General features: G+C 36.1%; 1 pseudogene; it reads right to left on the bottom strand.

Annotated features, from left to right (window-relative positions):
• Positions 1 to 8123: 8123 nt before the first annotated feature.
• LOC133773609 (cell division control protein 42 homolog) lies at positions 8124 to 8935 on the bottom strand (annotated as a pseudogene).
• Positions 8936 to 20865: the final 11930 nt, after the last annotated feature.

Genomic DNA, 20865 nt, shown 5'->3' with positions numbered 1-20865 from the left:
AGGAAACCAGAGGCCTAGATCCACAGTATCTTTTCACATGTTATGTAACTTTTAGAAAAATATCATTAAGCCCAAAATGAAAGTGTATATTTTATGTTTTATGGCCTTGTTCAATAATAATGATTTAAAAAAGAATATGTCAAAGTATGTGATTTGTAATAATTGTCTAAACTGAAATTTGTCGATAAAATGGGCCTTATGAAGTAATTTAAAAGGGAATCTACACATTTTGTATAAATTCATAATTTTTGATTTGTATGTAAGAGGATTTGTGTCTTAAGTGAAGAGTAGAGCATATGTTATAATCAGTAATAGTATGTTGTCAAACAGCATGCCCTATAAAGAAGGTGATATGTCACATTGTAAGGGCATTATTTCTGGAAACTAGGTCTAGGCATAGTTATTAAGTGCTTTACCTATGCCTTTCAAATCTCCAATGTTTGTCACTTTTCTTATCTGAAGAAGAATATTTCTGATTTAAAGCTAGAGCTCTGCCACTGGCAATTTGAATAGGACTGAATATCCTGACAGGTCCTCAAGACTCCAACTGTGCCAGAAACTGCCCATGCCCTATGCCACAGGGTCACTTGGCATCCCTCAGTACTCTTTGCTGCTTTCCAATCATAACTAAACTATTAATCCTAACCAGTGAAATACAGCTTTGAATTCTGATACATCCTGAATTAGCATTGACTTTCACTATCTTGCTCATCTTCCTTAAACTCAAAATACTTTGTTATTCTTTGGATTTAAACCTTGTATTAATCCTGGTCTCCAAGCCCATCTACTTGTACATGATACAGTATGGCTATGTCTCTGCTTGAATGGCATTTACATAGATGAGAATACTTTTGCTGCACTCCCACTATGTTGCAAAATTCGGTATATTATTTCTGCAACCTTCAAAATTGAATTCTGCTTGTCTTCCATTATTCATTTGACTCAAATTTTCTACAGGCACAATAAAAGAAATATACAAAAAAAGACAATTTGAAGTGATTGTCTAAAAAACAATATGATTCTTGACTCTGTGAAATCAGTCAAGGTGTTTGGGTCACTTTCTTCATTTTCAACTTCTGGTATCTCCTCCCTCCTCCCTGTGCTACATGTTTACAAAGAAATAAAGACTTGCAGCTGGATGAGTCTTCCATTTTCACAGCTGTAATGTTATTTGAAGGTCAATTAAAACCACAGAGTAGCTAAGCATCAGATTACAACAGGAAATAAATGTCACTTCAATAAGTAAAGATATTTATTACATAAAGAGTTTTATAATAAAAATTCTCAGATTCTCAAAAGATGAAGTATAAGAGTTTTCTGCATAGAAAACACTGGTATTAATCAAGTATTTATTTACTAGGACAATTTTACAGTATCATCTCTATATTGTGTTTCTGAATTCCTTTCTACAAATTCAGGTCAGAAGGATGTCAGCATGGCTTTTGATTTTCCTGAAATCAATTGCACTGGGTTTAATTCAACTTTTATCATTCTTTGAAAACATAAGTAGAAGAACCTATGATCCCAAAGATTAGAATCAAGCCCTTCAGTGTTTCATCTGGTCACCAGTTTTGGATTCCATTGAAACATCCATTGTTAGCACAGCTTGGTCTATTCAGGTCCACCTGATATTCATGCCCATGATTGCCTACACAGCTCTGGGAATTCAGAACAAGCTAGAAGACAGGGGTCACCAGATTTGAGATATCATCTTCTAAATTGGACTACGGAAGAGCATAATAATGAAAAAGACTTATCACAGTCACCTGAAACTATGATATTGGTAATTTACATATTGTGAGAATAGTTTCTACCACCAGGAGATTTCTCATTTTCCTAACTAGGCAGACTTTCTCTAAGATAGTGGCTGGATGTCAGAACACAAACAAATTTATTTTATTTTTATTTTTTTTTACTTAAGAATCTTTTATGTAAGGTATACACACTCATGCATTTCATATATACAAATTTAGGAACGTAGTGATTCTTCCCACCTTGACTCACTCCTGCCCACACTCTTATGCTTCTTCCTCCTATCTCCCCTATTTCCATTCTTATTTTTATAAAGATGTATTTTCAATTAACTGTATACTCACAAATTTAACTCTACACTAAGTAAAGTGCTCAAAAAGAGTATGGAAAAAAAACTATTTCTCAACAGTTGAAACAGTGCTGTTCAAAATCATCAAATTGTCAATTTCACTTCTATATATTACCTTTTAGGTATTCTATTAGTTACCACAGATCAGGGAGAATATATGGTATTTTTGTTTTTGGTACTGGCTTATTTCACTAAGTATAATGTTTCCCAGTTGAATCCATTTTGATATGAATGACAGGATTTCTTTCTTTCTTTCTTTTTTTTTTTACTGCTAGGTAGTATTCCAAGGTTTATACACATTCCATAACTGCTTTATACAGTCTTCAGTTGGCAGACATCTGGGTTGATTCCATATTTTAGCTATTGTAAATTAAGCTGCAATAAATATAGGGGTATGGATAACTCTTTCATATGCTGATTTCACTTCCTTTGGTAGATTCATAAATATATTTTAAAGATTATTTATTTGAAAGGGAGAAAGAACAAGAAGGGATCTTCCCTCCTCTGGTTCACTGCTAAAATGATCATAACAGCTAGGTTTGAGCAAAGCTGAAGCCAAGACGCAGGAACTCCATCAATGTCTCCCATGTGAGCAGCAGAAACTAATACTTGGGCCATCATTTATTGCTGCCTAGATACATTATTGGGAATTTGGAGTGGAAGCAGGTAGTCTGGACTTGAACTGACACTCCAAAATATGATCCTGGCTTCCAAATTGGCAGCTTAACCCGCATGCCATAATACCCAACCCTGAATAAAATAAGAATTGGCTATCATAACTTAAACTGATCAAGGAAAGTTGATAATGTGCCAAGTTAATGTTAAGAGTTAGTATAGCCCATCTAATATGACCATCAGCTCTTATTTATTTATTTATTCAAAAGGCAGGAAGAGAAGAACAGAAAGAAAGGCTGAGTTGCCATCTACTAGTTCATTCTCCGAATGTCCCCAGTAGCTGCAGATAGAATTCAGCTGGAGCGAATGGGCAGGAACTCAATGAAGATCACTCACATGAGAGGGACCCAAGTATTTGATCCATAAGTAGTTGCCTTCCAGGATCTGCATCTGCAACAACTTGGAATCAGAAGCAGAGCCAGAATTTGAATACAGGCACTGCTTTTGGGATGTGAGTGTACCGAGCAGAGACTTAAGTGAGGCACCATGCTTTTTAGAGAGCACACTGAATCAATAGCACAAGCCAGTAACTTGTTTTCTGACTTACATGATATATTTAATATTTTTTTAAAAAAGAAACTTCTCAATTTGATGCGATCCCAATTGCTAATTTTGGCTTTGATTGCCTGTGCTTCCAGGGTCCTTTCCAAGAAATCTTTGATGGTACCTGTATCTTGTAGGGTTTCACCAATGTTCTCTAATAATTTGATGGTTTTGGGTCATAGATTTAGGTCTTTAATCCATGTTGAGTGGATTTTTGTGTAAGGTGAAAAGCAGGGGTCTTCCTTCATGCTTCTGCATGTGGAAATCCAGTTTTCCCAGCACCATTTGTTGAATAGCCTGTCCTTGCTCCAGGAATTGGTTTTAGATCCTTGATCAAATATAAGTTGGTTGTAGATGTTTGGATTGATTTCTGGTGTTTCTATTCTGTTCCATTGGTCTATCCATCTGTTTCTGTACCAGTACCATGCTGTTTTGATTATAACTGCCCTGTAGTATGTCCTGAAATCTGGTATTGTGATGCCTCCAGCTTTGTGTTGTAGAAGATTGCTTGAGCTATTCCAAGGTTTCCTGTTCTCCATATGAATTTCAGCATCATATTTTCCAGATCTGAGAAGAATGACTTTGGTATTTTGATTGATATCGTATTGAATCTATAAATTGCTTTTGGGAGAATGAGCATTTTGATGATATTGATTCCTCCAATCCATGAACATGGAAGATTTTCCATTCTTTGGTATTCTCTTCTATTTCTTTCTTTAAGATTTTGCAATTTTCATCATGTGGTTGATCACATGTTTTCTATTGTAAACAGTGCTGCAATAAACATGGTGAAGCAAGTATCTCTTTGATAAAATAATCTTGTGTTTTTTGAATATAGTCATAGTAGTGGGATTGCTGGATTATAAGGAAGTTCTATTTCTCATGTTTAAAGAAATCTTCATGCTGTTTTTCACTAAATTATGAACTGAACTATATCATGAATGTATCTACATATATATGTATATTATATATATATATATATATATATATATATATATATATATATATATGTCATGGTTTTGGATCCCCAGAACCACTCCAAATTTAAAACCCTGAAATCTTATCTTAATGACTGCTAAATTAATGCTAATCTAATGTCAGTTAAATTAAAGTGGAGGCTTAATTCAATCATGGGATCTCCAGGTGGATTCTTTGGGAAGAGATTGAATTGGATTAGATTGCTAGAATGTGGCTCCATAATTGAATAATGATTTATAGATAGAGACACGTGCAGATGGGGAAGACCATAGTTCTTGTCACTCTGCTTCCTGGCGTGCCATGTGATCCTCTCTCCACATGCGTTCTACCATCAGATGCTGACAAATAGGCCCACTTACTCAATATGAACCTGAAACTCTATGACAAAATAAACCTTTTCCCTTCAAAGTAACTTCTCTCAGGTATTTTACTTAAAGTAATGAAGATCTAACTAATACAGTATGTATAAGAAAGAAAAAAGTATACACAGGACTTAATAATATCCATGGAATCAGTCATCCACTTGAAGTCTGGGATAATGTATGCACCATAGATACGAGGAGACTATACTTTATGGATAGCTCAAGTCCAAAGAAACTCAGAAGAAGAGTGGTATTTTTCACCTGGGGCCACAAGTTTCCAAATTTTAGAAAAAAAGTATCTGTCTATTAGGTGAGAAAAAACAACAAAATTGGCTCAGATGTCAGTCTTCAGTTAAATTCTCTGAAGTCTACAGCTCTGTTCCACTTTCCATCAACTACAGTTCAGACAATTCTTGGATATGTCCTTCAAAAGACTTCAATTGGTGTTGCCAGTAAATTTACTCATTTGTCAATGCCTCTAAAGTTCAAAAATGTGTGATCAAAACTATTACACTACTGAGGTCAGCATGACACTCCTTTTCACAGGCCATTCAATTAAGATTTTTCTTAGGAGGATGGAGGAATTATACATTGGAAAATATTTAATAATAATTTCTTCAGGAATACTGTATATGAGGCTGATGCTGTGGCACAGCAGGCTGAGCCACCAGCTGTTAACAAACCTTGGAAAGCAGCAAAAGATGGCCTGAATGCTTGGACACTCACTATCTGCAACAGAATCAAGATGGTATTCCAGGTTCTTGGCTTTGACCTGGCCCAGCCCTGGCCACTGAAGCCATTTGGGGAGTGAGTCAGCGGATGGATGATCTGTCAGCGGATGGATGATCTCTCTCTCTCTCTCTCTCTCTGTCTCCTCCATCTCTCTCTGCAATACTGCCTTTAAAATAAATAAATAAGAAGCAGGGGTTGTAGTGCAGATGATTAAGCTGCCATCTGAGATGCCAGAATCCCATATGACCACCAATTTGAATCCTGACTGCTCTGTTTCCAATCCAGATTCCTACTAATGTAATGCACCTGCAAAAGCACTAGAATATGGTGCAAATACTTGGATCCCTGCCACCCCAGTGGGAGACTTGGATGGACTTCTTGGCTCCTGGTTTTAGCATGGCCCAGGCCCTATTGCTGTGGTCATCTAGGGAGAGACCCAGTGAATGAATGATCTCTCTCACATTGTCTCTCCCTCTCTCTAACTCTGCCTTTCAAATAAATAAACATTAAAAAATGAAATAAAGCAAAAAACAAGTCTCTTAAAAATAATAAATCATACTTTTGTTTCTCATTTCAATGGGTTTGCTTGATTTCTGTTTCATCCTTTCTCATGGGAAAAAGTATGGCCTTTATGAAATTCAAGAATCTTGGTCAAGAATACTTGAAAATTTCTCTGCCTTTTATTAATAAAATATTGAAATCTCAATTCAGAGGGTGAAAATGTCTTTAAAAACAAAGGAGAGTATAGATACCAAATCCCTTTGTTGGAGAGACCTTACAACAAGTTAAAGCTTTATTCTTCTTTAACGCTTTCAGGTTACAGAATCCAAGAAAGGACATGTGTTATAAATGAGAGTAACCATATGTGTGTGTGTGTGTGTGTATATATATATATATATATATGTTATTTTTTTGTGCATCTTAAAGCCAGTTGGGATTTTAACCGATAAGAAATTAATATGGTAATGTATAACAGATTAGTATAGTGTGAAATTGTAAGTACTCAAAAATGTAGATATATTGTTGTCATTGCTAATATTTTAATAGTGTAGAGTAAAATAAAGATCAAAGTATAAACAAGTGAAAAGGGACAGAAGGAGTGATAATTAATAATTCTTATCTGTTAAGTATTGTAATAAATTATCATTTTTATCAGTCTATTTCTTATGCTTTTATGAAAGTATAAAGATCTCTCAATGGGATGCTGTCTTGCAAATGTCATTCCTTCTATTTGTGAAATCTAGTACAGTGTTGTATATGCTGCACAGTGAACACAGAATTAATGAATTTGTGAAAGTGATGTGAACTTGCTACCAAAAATTTTTACACCTTTAAGCTTTTATTGTTGACAAAAAGCTACATGGATTTATGTTCTAAACTTGGAAGGATCAGTTTCCATTTTCTTAGAGAATTTGAACTAAAAGAGGATGGAATATTTCTTACCTAAGTTGATAGATTTAACTAAGGGAGAGGGAGATGTTTCAGTTGTTGACATTTTGTGTTTTGTGTAAGTTCTAGGCAAGTGAGCACCATTTGCATAATTTAGCAATTATAATTAATAAAAATTTATTATAAAAGTGTATTCATGAAAAAAGGCAGATTCTTTTTTTTTGGACAGGGAAAAAATATTTTTAATTATGAACTCAATCCATTTGGTGTATTTTTCATTTATCTGTGAAAGAAGTTAGAAATTAACTTCCCCAAAATCAGCAAATGGCAAACAAATTTCCTTGAAAGTCACAGTCACATATATAGTGCAGCCTATAAAAGAGGAGGGGCAATACAGGCTCCACCCACTTCCACAAGTTTCCTCAAAGACTGGATCTACTCACGGGTGGAGAGAAAAGGCAACTTTCAAAAAGGAGTATGTTATTAAATGAGGCATTTACTGTACTCTTTCCTAAGAGCACCAGGTGGGGAACATGTCTTCTAACACTAGGTCCAGGAAGTAGAATGTGGAATCAATCCATCCTCCTCCCCTGAAGGGCTGTCCACTGGTTAATGAATTAAAAAAAACAATGCTAAAAAACCCCACACATATTCCGCCCCCCCCCAAAAAAGAAGAAAAAAACCTAAACAAACAAAAATACTAAGATGTCCCAGATTACTCTCCAGAGTGGAACCAGGGAGCAGCTCCAACAATTCAAATTAGTCTGTTACAGAGTCATCACAAAGCATGCCTTGCTTTAAAACAATGACAACAAAAATTTTGGGGGGAACAATAAAACATAAACTAGTACTAATCACTTTTCTGACTATACACAATTACTCAAAATTAACTAGTATTGGAGGGGTGTCGGAGGCCACCCGACAAACCACATGGAGACACGCAGCACTCAGTCAATTCATCACCACGTTTATTGCCTCATCGCGTTCCAAGCCAAAGTAGGGGGCCCGGCGATGAGGGACTGGAGGCAGTCTCCCTAAGGAAACCCTTCAGTCTCCAGCCCTGAGCACACAGAAAGACAAGGATATATACCCCAGACCCCATACAGATAACATTCATTGTGTGTAATCATGCATAGCACAGGAACAGAGCAAGTTTACAAAGTAGCAATGATCAGGGTACAAGCTCTGCAGATAGCGCAAAGAACATCATAAACCTTCATCAGCAGTCACATCCTGCCTGCAGGAATATGGGACGAAAAGTCTTGGAAACAGGATTAGATAAGGGACAGCCTCAGCCTGCTGCATCTCATGTCGAGCCAGGGCCACTGGCCCCGACAGAGGGGGAAGGGGGGCCATACCTATGGGCCTTGTCTCACATGAGAGCATGTGGGTAGGTGCAGGGCATTTGTCATTATTGCAAAACCGAATTTTAATTTTTAATCTTTAGTTTGATTTAAACATTGCTTTTAGTATGATGCCGACACCAGCTGTGCAAAAAGGGCTCTGGAGAGTGTTCATAGCAGCACACACCTGCGGCTCTTCTTCGGTTCTGGAGGCTCCAGGGCAGCCAAAATTGCTTCATTAAATACATTCTTTAGGCCTTTCTGTGTGAGTGCAGAACACTCCACATACTTGACAGCCTTCAGATCACGGGCCAGCTTTCCAACCGTCTCTGGAGTGATAGGCTTCTGTTTGTTCTTGGCAAGTTTCTCAATAGCAGAGGGGTCATCTCTGAGATCAATTTGGGTCCCAGCAAGCAAGAAAGGAGTCTTTGGACAATGGTGAGTTATCTCAGGCACTCACTTTTCTTTCACATTTTCAAATGCGGATGGAGAAACCACTGAAAAACACACTAAAAATACATCTGTTTGTGGATAACTCAGCAGCCGTAATCTATCATAATCCTCTTGCCCTGCAGTATCAAAAAGTCCAAGAGTATATGGCTCCCCACCAATCATAACTGTGACTGCATAGTTGTCAAAAACAGTGGGCACATACTCAGATGGAAATTTGTTTGTTGTGTAGGAAATCAGAAGACATGTTTTATCAACAGCACCATCGCCCACAACAACGCACTTAATTGTCTGCATTGCTGAAATAGTTTTGTATCCACTTTAAGTATTCAAACTTGATGATGACCTCAGCTTCTCCACCGGGGTGTAAAAAAAAGGCAGATTCTATAACCAGTAAGTAAATTAACTTTCACCTAATTGCAGCTTCATAGAAATCACCTGTTTAGCACCCTAGACATGAAGTCATTGAGCCCAGATGGTGCACCTTTTGAATTTTAGTGTTCCTAGGGAAACAATGCATCCATTTTCTGATGAATTTTAACATGGAGGCCTTTGTCATCTACTGAAAGTCCCTATGTGAGGTTCATGATGCAGGAGGTATCCCAGATGCCAGTGATTGGACATCTCTCTTGTAATCCATGCTATTTAGCAATTCACACTCAGTTACAACCGTGTCCACAGGGCAGGAAACAAAGACACAAAGTTTCTGTCACTTTCTGCAAAACAAGAGATTGTTTTGTTTTCTAAAGATCCCTACCTACCACTGACTGTATTTCGTGTATGGGTTGTTTCCTTCTGACTCTTTAGGACAAAAACTGATTTGCCTATACATTTAGAGCCATTTTGTTGACATTTCAGGGTTGTCAGCCTTTAGGGAAGTAGCAGTTAGCACATATTTACTAAGCATTGTTTCTCTTCACATATTGGAGAACAAAAAAATTCACAGCATATATTCTGGAATATGAGGAATATTTGTAAAATGACTAGGAGTCCAGGTGTTCCCTACCAGCAGCTCAAAGATGAGGCAGGCAGAAAAATTAGGGACTGAAGTAATCTCTTTGAAAATCAACTCCTTAGACTGACAAGCAAAATTTACCAGTAATTAAATAGAATCTTTATTGTGATAAAGTAGGATATTTCCCTGGAATAAAAGCATAGTTCAACATAAAGCACAGCAGACAGTGTGATATGCCACATTAACAGGAAGAAGACAAAAGTGACATGATCATCTCAACAGATGTGGAAAACATATTTAACCAAACTCAACGTATTTTTCCATAAAAACTCAACAAATTATAGAAAGTAGTAACCTCAAAATCTTAGTGGATCTGCTGAGCTTGATGTAATATCTCATTGTTTGGATTAGTATTTCTCAAATGATTAGTGATATTGAGTGTTTCTTCATATGCTATTAATTAGTATTTCTCAAATGATTAGTGATTTGAGTGTTTCTTCATATGCTATTAATTAGTATTTCTCAAATGATTAGTGATTTGAGTGTTTCTTCAATGCTAGTGATCATTTGTATGTCATCTTCAGCAAATGAGTATTTAGCTCTTTGTCTCCATTTCATTTGATCATTTGTGGGCTTTTGGTATTTTCTTGAGTTATAAAAATATTTTTATATTCTTGAAATTGACCTCTTTTCCTGTGATGTGCAAATATTTTCTACCATTATATTGGTTGTCTTTTCATTTTATTGATTCCATATTGAATGTATAGAAGATTTTAAGTTTGATATTCTCCACTTGAGCAGTTTTGCTTTACTTCACTTTGCTGTAGGTATTAGCCTTTAGTGTTAGTAACAGGTTTATGAAGTATTTATACTATTAAGACTTCATCTTAATGAAGAAATCAATTTAATTTGTTCTATTTTAAAATACACATTTTCAATAGTTTTTAATTTATAAAATGCAAATTATGAAGTACAACAAAGATCTTCCATATACTCCACTTTATGTTCCCTTATAATTAGCATCTCATATTAAGCCTTATATATTTATTTAAATTACTGAACCACACCCAGCTTCCCCTATTTTTCATCCAAATTCGATCCTCTCAAACCCTACAAGACCCTACTAGTCAGCATTCCATGTTCAGAAAAGGATACTTTTATAAATCTCACACATGAAGAAGAACAAATGCTATTTGTCTTTCTGAATCTGCCTGATTTCACTTAAGGGTATGTCCTCCAGTTCCATCCATTTTGCTACAAATGGCAGGATTTTATTCTTGGTTATGGCTGACTAGCATTTCCTTGGTTGTATGGGTGTGTGTGTGTGTGTGCATATCTCACATTTTCTTTATCTGTTCATGAGGAACATATTTGTTAATTCTATATATTGGCTATTTAGAACAGTGCTGCAATTAATATGATGAAGTATATATCTCTGACAATGAAATTGAATATTATCTAGTACTTGCTACTTATAATGCATTAACTACTTGTCTTTTTGCAAGGAATTTACCATCTCTCAGTGCAAACTTGCCACTTTTTTGTTCCAACATTTGCCCTGGTCATGCTATATTTTGAGTTCTGGGTACTGCACTCTGAATGAAATGTGGAAAAAAATGCTATTTTGGATAAGACCCAAGTCATACCAATTAGGAAAACTGTACAATAGTATTAAGTGTAGGAGACTATTGTTGCTTTTATTAGTTACTGAAGATTTTGAGTATTTAAATTGACTGAGAGTCCTAATTAGTGAACAGTAATTAATCAAACTGTTGGCTAATATCATTGATGCCATTTTCTGAGAGAGACAAATATTAAATGTATTTCCATTTTTTATTTACTCTTTCACAGACCCAAGTCATGGTTAAATTTCCATGATTTAGAAGGAATGGTGGTTGCTACTTTAGTTATTTGTGAAAAGGAAAATCAAAGTTTCCATTGCCCTAGTTTTTAGTGGTATTCAAGGTTTCTATGGAAAAGAAATTCTAAGTTACTTGAAATGGCATTGCATCTTTTGTTGTTGTGCCAGAGATGTGATATGAAACCTAATGTTTGCTGTGTTGTCAGCTTCAAGCTGCCACTTTCAGATAGACTGAGGCTTATGAAATACTTAGACAGATCTGAGAGAATAGGGTTCATCACTGGAAGAGAAAACAAAGCCAATTTCTTTTAGATAGAAAACACATGGCCTGTCCTGAAGCATTACCCAGGATTTGTGACCAAATAAATTGCACTAACTTTCAGTACCCGTGAGCAATAATCTTTGGTCTGTTTTTGTTGTAAAGAGCAGGATTTTTTGTCTAGTTGTGAGCATCCTCATAGAGCAGGAAATGCAAAAATTATTTTTTAGATTGCAGAGTCATTTCTTCCAGTAGAATTACATTGCCAAATATGTGGGAATAGTGAATATCTCGGTGAAAACAGCCAATAATAACTAATGGGACCGATAAAAGGTGTTACATCAATATCTGTGAGAGTAGACTCCTCTGTAAATGCTCACAAAAGATTGAGGTTTATAGTGAACAAATAGATCAGTTACAGGAGATACCATTTCTTCCTTCTCCTTCACATTTCTGAATGGAAATTGTGTGCACTGTATAGGATATATTTTTTCAGCTATCAGATCAAGAAACAATAGTTATCTTCCCCATGGAATGGAGAAATTACTCTCATTAAATACAGTCTGACTGAATTTCAAGCAGATAAATGCAATTCATGTTTGTCAATGAGGAGCTCTTTTGAAATTTTTAATTTGTCTTCTTAAGAGAATCAGTAAAATTTCTTATATATTGTAAATACTCTCTTCATGATTAATATGTTTATATCTTGACTTAACATTTTATTCCTCTTTCCAACTGATACTTTTATTCATTCTCTAATGTAACTTAACTGTCAAGTTTTATACCCAACTCTCAAATGAGGTATAAACTAAAAAGCTTGTTCTGTTCCAAATCTTCATTTCTCCAGAGCATAATGGCATGGAGGTCTAGAGTGTAGTGTCTGGGTGGCAGGGTGATGACAAGGTCACTCCGGTACCTTCACATGGCACTGGAGCTGACCCTGCCCACACAGTTACTGCAGGATCTCAGAAAACATAAGTAAATTAAGGCAGATAGATTTCTCAGATTGGCCCCAGTAGAAATTTTTACCTGTTACCTATGCTTTTTGTAGAAACAGGGTAAATACTAGGACTAAATAAGATTGCTGGACCTTCAGTTTTCTACCTTTATCTAAAGGCATCTCATGGGTCAAATTTCAATTCCAGGAGCAAATATTGACTTTTAGTCATGTGATAGGAGATCTAAAATATCTTTGATGTTCAGAATTCATGATAAAAGAAGACTGGCTGATCTAGCTAAGGTAGAATCCAAAAATGTTATCCAAATTTTGAATCAATAGATCTACTAAGACAGGTTTAATTTGGATGAAATAAGCAGACAAGCAAACAACCAAAAAAAAAAAAAATAAAATGAAAAAAGCAAGTAATTCCCTGCAGTTGACCAAAGGTCATTTGCTATTTCATCAGCCAGAATGTCATTGCATTCCGCTTTCTCAGGAATGTGACTTGCAAACTTTTTTTTGCCTATTGCATGGTTTGCTTTCTTTCTCTTTGTAGTTTCTCTTGACACAAAGAGTTTTTCATTTGGAACAAGTCCAGTGTATACATTTTAAAGTTAAATTGATTTATTTATGAATAATTTTAATTTTATTTATTATCATTTAAAATTTTTTATTTAAATTATACAAGTTTCATGTATTTCATATACACAGATTTAGGAATATAGTGATACCTCCTATCCTACCCTCCCTCCTGCCCATCCTCTAGGCCTTTCTCCTCTCTCTCACATTCCCACTCTTAATTTTTACAAAGTATTTGGTTCACTGTGCTGTTGGTGTTACATCCACAAAATCATAGCTAAATACAATGTCAAGGGATGTTTTTCCTGTGATTTTTATATAAGAGTTTTTTGCTCATAGGTGCCAAAATGCTGAGGGCTTTGATGCATTTTTAAAAAAGATTTATTTATTTATCTGACAGGCATTGTGACAGAGAGAAGCAGAGAAAGAGAGATTTTTCTTTGGCTGTTCACCCTCCAAATGGCTGCAAAGGCTACAGTTAGTCCAGGCTGATGCCAGAAAGCATAGAACTCCATCCAGGCCTCTCATGTGGATGGCAGAGGCCCAAGAAGTTGCACAATACTCTTCTGCCTTTCCAAGCACATTAGCAGAAAACTGAATCAAAAACAGATCATGTGGGGCTCTATTCCAATGTTACAATATAGAATGCCAGGGTCCCAGGCAGTGACTTAACCAACTCTACCATGCTAGCCCCATTTGATACATTTTGAGTTAACTTGAAATATAGTGTAAGGTTAATTTCCAACTACATTTTGTCTTTTAACATATTTCAAATAATACAGAAAATTACAGAGTTCAATAAGCTATGTAGATTTAACAATTTTAGCATTTTACTATAATTATTGCATATGTAAATGTTATATTTGTAATGTTTGATATAATCTTAGTTTAATATAATACTAAAGTAAATATTTTTAGTTCAATATAATTTCATTTATTTTTGCTTTTGTTGTCTGTGCTTTTGAAGTCTTATCCAAATAATCCTTGCCTGTCCCTGTCTTGTAATGTTTTTGTATGTTTTCCTCTAGTTAGAATATCTATGACCATCAAGTGAATGAGTGAAGGTTAAAAAAAAATGTAGCCGAAAATGTGCCAGGGCTCTCCAAGTTCACAGTTTATTTTAATTCTAGAAATTATTATTCAGAGAAGGATTGTGGGCTACACATTTTGGTGGGATATGTTTCAGCTAATGGACATGGATTGGAAAACCCTATTTGACAGGAAAAAGGTCATCATGAGGATAAAAACAGCTGAAGGATTAAATGTTTCCAGGCACACCCAGGTATTGAACAATTTTCATTCTCTCTGAGTTTCTTGTCCAGCAGCCATGACATTGACCCAGCTTTCAGAGATACTACTTGAAATTCATGTTTCCTCCACAGATAGTTGATTATTTTTGTCCCACTAAAAATTACTCAAAACTGTTTTGCATCTTTTTAAAAGATGTTCCCCAAACTTAACAAATTATGAAACATTGTGTGGTACTACACATACTCTTTTAAAATCATTTGATAATTTGGATAAGTTGGATGATTCTATATATAATTTAGCTTCTTAAATATTTACATGACTTAATGGCTTTGGGAGATTTTTTGTTTCATATTTTTTGGTCTGACTATTTTATATTTAGGTATTTAAAGGCATAATATAAAAAATCCAAATTTATTTTAAATTATAAAAGTATTTGATAAATATGGAACTAATATTCAGGGGTATCTTATCAATTGTTTCTTTGATTTTTCTATCCCACTGCAGTACCAGAAAGTTCAATGCTTCTTTTTGGGAACACATAAACAGACCAGACCTGAGCCTCAGCTCTGTGTCTTTGATAAAATATATGAAAATCACCTTTTATCTGCAGCTATAATTATCAAAAGAGTTATCTGCCAATATTCTCAAGCAGAGTTGTGTTCAACTCCCTCTTCCTCAGTTTCCCTTATATCTGACTCCTGATCATCCTTCCAGACTGGTTCCTTTCTCCCCTACCTGACTAACCCTCCCACAAGTATACCTAATACCAAGCATATGAAGCTCTGATCCATAAGCTAACAGAAGGAAGCCACGAGACTACTGGTAATCCTTGCACTACTGCCTCACCTTCTAGGTTTTATGCTGTGAGTTCTACTGTTCCTCAAAGCATTGGAGAAACAATGACTAAGAAAAGTCTTTGCTAACTTGCTTACAGATTGACAACACTTCCCACCCATATCCAAACATCACGTGTGGACTAGTTGTTATCATCTCCCTCCACAGGTCTCCAAACGTCTAAGCAAACCAGTTTGAGGGACTAAGGAGTCAAATATGAAACAAATCATATAAGTAATGGTCAGTGAAAAGTAAGAATCTTTAAGGAAAACAGTATTATTTTATTTTTCAGGAAGTGACAAAAATTCACTGCCATAAATTTGTGCCCCAAGATACAGCTCCAAAAGTGTGAGTTGCTAAGCAGCACAGATTAACCAGTAAAGAGGTGCCCAGTCACCAGCATCTGAGACATCTCCTGCATCATGATTCATAAGCAGGGGCTCTTGGTAGAACTCTTGGTAAAGGCCTCCATGTTAATACTCATCAGAAAATGGGTAATTTCAATATCCAACAATACTAAACTAGAAAAACAAAGAATCTAAACTCAATGAATACATTTCTAGAAAAGTAAAAAGTGATTTATCTGAACCATCATTAGTGTAAAAGCATTTTTTTTCTAGTTTTAAAATCTGACTTACATTCATGCACATGACTTTATGGTAAATATATTTTAATTATATGCAAATTTTCCAAATCATGACCATTATGCACTTAACATATAGAACACTTAGAATAAGAAAATTCAAACATATTGTTCTCCCTTAGCTTCATCTTTAAATAACGCAAAATAATACCCAGTGCTATATTGTACAAAATTCTCAAGGAAAAATGAAAATTGGTTTTGTTTGCTTTTGAACAAAGACACACCATTGGCCCAAATAACTAAAAAAAAGGAGAGAGAAGACCCAAATCAATAAAATCAGAGATGAAAAAGGAAACATAACAACAGACACCACAGAAATAAAAAGAATAATCAGAATAATAACTCTACAAATCTACAAAGAGTTGCATGCCAGCAAACTGGGAAGTCTATCAGAAATGGATAGATTCCTGAACACACACAATCTATCTAAATTGAAACATGAAGACATAGGCAATCTAAACAGACCCATAAATGAGTCAGAAATCAAATCAGTAATAAAGGCCCTCCCAAGATGGATTCACTGCTGAATTCTACCAGACATTGAAAGAAGAACTAACTCCGACCTTTCTCAAACTATGCAAAACAATTGAAAGATAGCGAATCCTCCCAAATTCTTTCTTTGAAGCTAGCATCACCTAATCCCTAAGCCTGAAAATGATGCAGCATTGAAAGAAAATTACAGACCAATTTCCCTGATGAACATAGACACAAAAATCCTCAATAAAATTCTGGCCAATAGGATTCAACAACACATCAGGGCCGGCGCCGCGGCTCACTAGACTAATCCTCTGCCTTGCAGCACTGGCACACCGGGTTCTACTCCCGGTTGGGGCACCGGATTCTGTCCTGGTTGCCCCTCTTCCAGGCCACCTCCCTGCTGTGGCCTGGGAGTGCAGTGGAAGATGGCCCAAGTGCTTGGGCCCTGCACCCCATGGGAGACCAGGAGAAGCACCTGGCTCCTGCCTTCGGATCAGTGCAGTGCGCCGGCCACAGCACTCCAGCCACGGCGGCCGTTGGAGGGTGAACCAACGGCAAAAGGAAGACCTTTCTCTCTGTCTCTCTCTCTCACTGTCCACTCTGCCTGTAAAAAAAAAAAATCAGAAAGATCATCCACCCAGACCCAGTGGGATTTATCTATGCAGGGATGGTTCAGTGTGCACAAATCAATCAATGTGATACACCACGTTAACAAACTCCAGAAGAAAAACCATATGATTATCTCAATAAATACAGAGAAGGCATTTGATAAAGTACAACACCCTTTCATGATGAAAACTCTAAGCAAATTGGGTATAAATGGCACAATAATCAACACAATCAAGGTAAATTATGAAAAACTCATGGCCAACATCATATGGAATGGAGAAAAGTTAGAAGCATTTCCACTGAGAACCAGTACCAGATAGGGATGCCCACTTTCAACATTGCAATCCAATATAGTAGAAGTTTTAGCCAGAGCCATTTGGCAAGAAAAAGAAATTAAAGGGATACAAATTGGGAAGGAAGAAGTTAAACTATCCCTCTTTACAGTTGATATGATTCTTTATTTAGGAGATCCAAAGAATTCTCCTAAGAGACTGTTGGAACTCATAGAAGAGTTTGGAAAAGTAGCAGGATATAAAATCAGTGCACAAAAATCAATAACCTTTCTATATACAGACAATGCCATGGCTGAGAAAGAACTGCTAAGATCAATCCCATTCACAATAGCTACAAAAAAATCAAATATCTTGGAATAACTTAACCAAAGATGTCAAAGGTCTCTATGATGAGAATTACAAAATCTTAAAGAAAGAAATAAAGGAGAATAGCAAAAAAAAGGAAAATATCTTCTATGTTCATGGACACATCAGTATCATCAATATCATCAAAATGCCCATTCTTCCAAAAGCACTTTATAGATTCAATGCAATACCAGTCAAAACACAACCGACATTCTTCTCAGATTTGGAAAAAATGATGGATCTGAATGGTAGTCTCTTGTTATCAGGGACACTACAGGATATGTAACAAAATTTGAAAAGAATCTGCAGATTCACAAAATAGTGTTAATGTTTTTTTTTTAATTTTTTTTTTGACAGGCAGAGTGGACAGTGAGAGAGAGAGACAGAGAGAAAGGTCTTCCTTTTGCCATTGGTTCACCCTCCAATGGCCACCACGGCTGGCGCACTGCGGCCAGCGCACCGCACTGATCCAATCGCAGGAGCCAGGGGCTTATCCTGGCCTCCCATGGGGTGCAGGGCCCAAGGACTTGGGCCATCCTCCACTGCACTCCCTGGCCACAGCAGAGAGCTGGCCTGGAAGAGGGGCAACCGGGACAGAACCCGGTGTGCTGGCGCCGCAAGGTGGAGGATTAGCCTAGTGAGCCGTGGCGCCTGCAGTGTTAATGTTTTGATTGAGTGTTTTGTTCCAGTTAGTATTACCTTACTTATATAGGAACTATATTCCAAAGTAATCAGAGCTGATGGCATAATGTCAGCAGTTTATTGACATAGTTCATTAGCTTTATGTAAAGTAGTGAACCTAAATAAAAAGGGATGCCACTTGCTACTTACAGTTTACGTCATAAATCAATGCATTCACAAAATTTGACAACATATCTCCATCTCATTTACTACTTAAATTGTGTTGTGCTTTGCACATCTGAAACAAGACAAATTTTATGTATACTATTTGATTTAAACTAGTTACATTATAATGGGAATGAAGTATCAGTTAAAATGTGGTCATTAATTCTTTTAGAGATTAGACCAAACTTGAAGATGGCTTAAATAGAAGAAGTCACATATATTAAACAAAATTACTAGTGATTTTGTGTTAACCTAATAGGAAAATATGATATGATTAAAAAGTACATTTAGCATTAATCTGTCTCATACGCATTATTTTAGAAGGGTGACATTTAATAGTACAAAGGTTAAAACAAGTCAAGTCAGATTTTAAAATAAATGAATGGTTTTGTACTTACTAGAACAACTCTGTACTTTATAAAAGACAATATTTTTCACTTTTATGTATCCCATAAACTGAATTTTCCATTGCCCACTTCTAGGAAAACTAATTTTAAAGTATTCCATGGTATTTTCATCATGGAATATTAAGCAAATAAGTAAAGAAAGTGGTATTGTCATAATATCATATAAAAATTCTACAGGCAAAAGATTAGATAAAAAAGCCATCCTGTGTATATTATAACAGTTCTGTATTCATATGCACATGAGTATTCATAAAATTTGAGAAGTACTTTCTTTTTTTTTAACTTTTATTTAGTAAATATAACTTTCCAAAGTACAGTTTATGGATTACAATGGCTTTTACTGCCCATAACTTCCCTCCCACCCATAACCCTCCCATCTCCCACTCCCCCTCCCATTCTATTCACATCAAGATTCATTTTCAATTTTCTTTAGATACAGAAGATCAATTTAGTATATATTAAGTAAAGACTTGCACCCACACAGAACAGAAAGTGTAAAATACTGTTTCAGTACTAGTTATAGCATTAATTCACCTTGGACAACACATTAAGGACAGATCCCACATGGGATGTAAGTACACAGTGACTCCTGTTGTTGACTTAACAATTTGACACTCCTGTTCATGGCGTCAGTAATCTCCCTAGGCTCTAGTCATGAGTTTCCAAGGCTATGGAAGCCTTTTGAGTTCACCAAATCCGATCTTATTCAGACAAGGTCATAGTCAAAGTGTAAGACTACGACTGTAATCAGGTTAAACTGCTGCCTGCAATGCCAGCATCCCATATGGGTATAGATTGGAATCTTGGCTGCTCCACTTCTAATCAAGCTCCCTAGTGATGTGCCTGAGAATGCAGTGGAATGGCCATGTACATGGGCCCCTGCACTCATGTAACAGACCCAGATGAGGCTCCTGGCTTCTGTTTATGGCCTCACTCAGCCCTGGCTTTTGTGGCCATTTGAAGAGTGAACCAGCAGTTGGAAAACTCCTCTTACTCTCCCCCTCTCTCTGTGTAACTGTAACTTTTGAATAAAGTAAATCAATCTTTTAAAAAATAAAATTAAAATAACAACTAATTAATGCAAAAAATTAATGGCAATTGTAAAAACAGCCATTTAGAAAACATCCTAGTAATAACAGAGCCAGACAATAATTATCAATAAAATTAAAATGGGTGGATGAAATTTTCCAATAATTTAATTACAGTTTCAAAGCATCTCACCACAATTTATTATAAATAGGCAACAACCAACTTTACAGTAGAGAAATATGGTAGATATCAGCTTAAGAAATTATGAAATTAACATCTCCAAAGATAGAGCAAGTCAACATCATGTATCTCCTGATCCAATGTGCTGAGAAGGACATAATATCACTTATGGGGAGGTTTGCCACAGATCAATTTAGTATATATTAAGTAAAGATATCATCAGTTTGCACCCACATAGAAAATAAAGTGTAAAATACTATTTGAGTACTAGTTATAGCATTAATTCACATTGAACAACACATTAAGCACAGAGATCCTACATGAGGAGTAAGTGCATGGTGACTCCTGTCGTTGACTTAACAAATTGACACTCTTGTTTATGGCATCAATAATCACCCAAGGCTCTTGTCATGAGTTACCAAGGCTATGGAAGCCTTTTGGGTTCGCTGACTCCGATCTTATTTCGACAAGGTCATAGTGAAAGTGGAAGTACTCTCCTCCCTTCAGAGAAAGGTGCCTCCTTCTTTGATGGCCTTTCTACTGGGATCTCACTTGCAGAGATCTTTCATTTTGTGTTTTTTGTTTTGTTTTGTTTTTGTTTTTGTTTTTTTGCCAGAGTGTCTTGGCTTTCCATGCTTAAAATATTCTCATGGGCTCTTCAGCCAGATCTGAATGCCTTAAGGGCTGATTCTGAGGCCAGAGTGCTGTTTAGGACATCTGCCATTCTATGAGTCTGCTGTGTATCCCACTTCCCATGTTGGATCTTTCTCTCCCTTCTTTATTC

Source organism: Lepus europaeus, chromosome 14 (assembly GCF_033115175.1).
Source record: "Lepus europaeus isolate LE1 chromosome 14, mLepTim1.pri, whole genome shotgun sequence".
NCBI classification, from domain to species: domain Eukaryota; kingdom Metazoa; phylum Chordata; class Mammalia; order Lagomorpha; family Leporidae; genus Lepus; species Lepus europaeus.
This window is presented reverse-complemented; position numbering and strand designations above follow the sequence as displayed.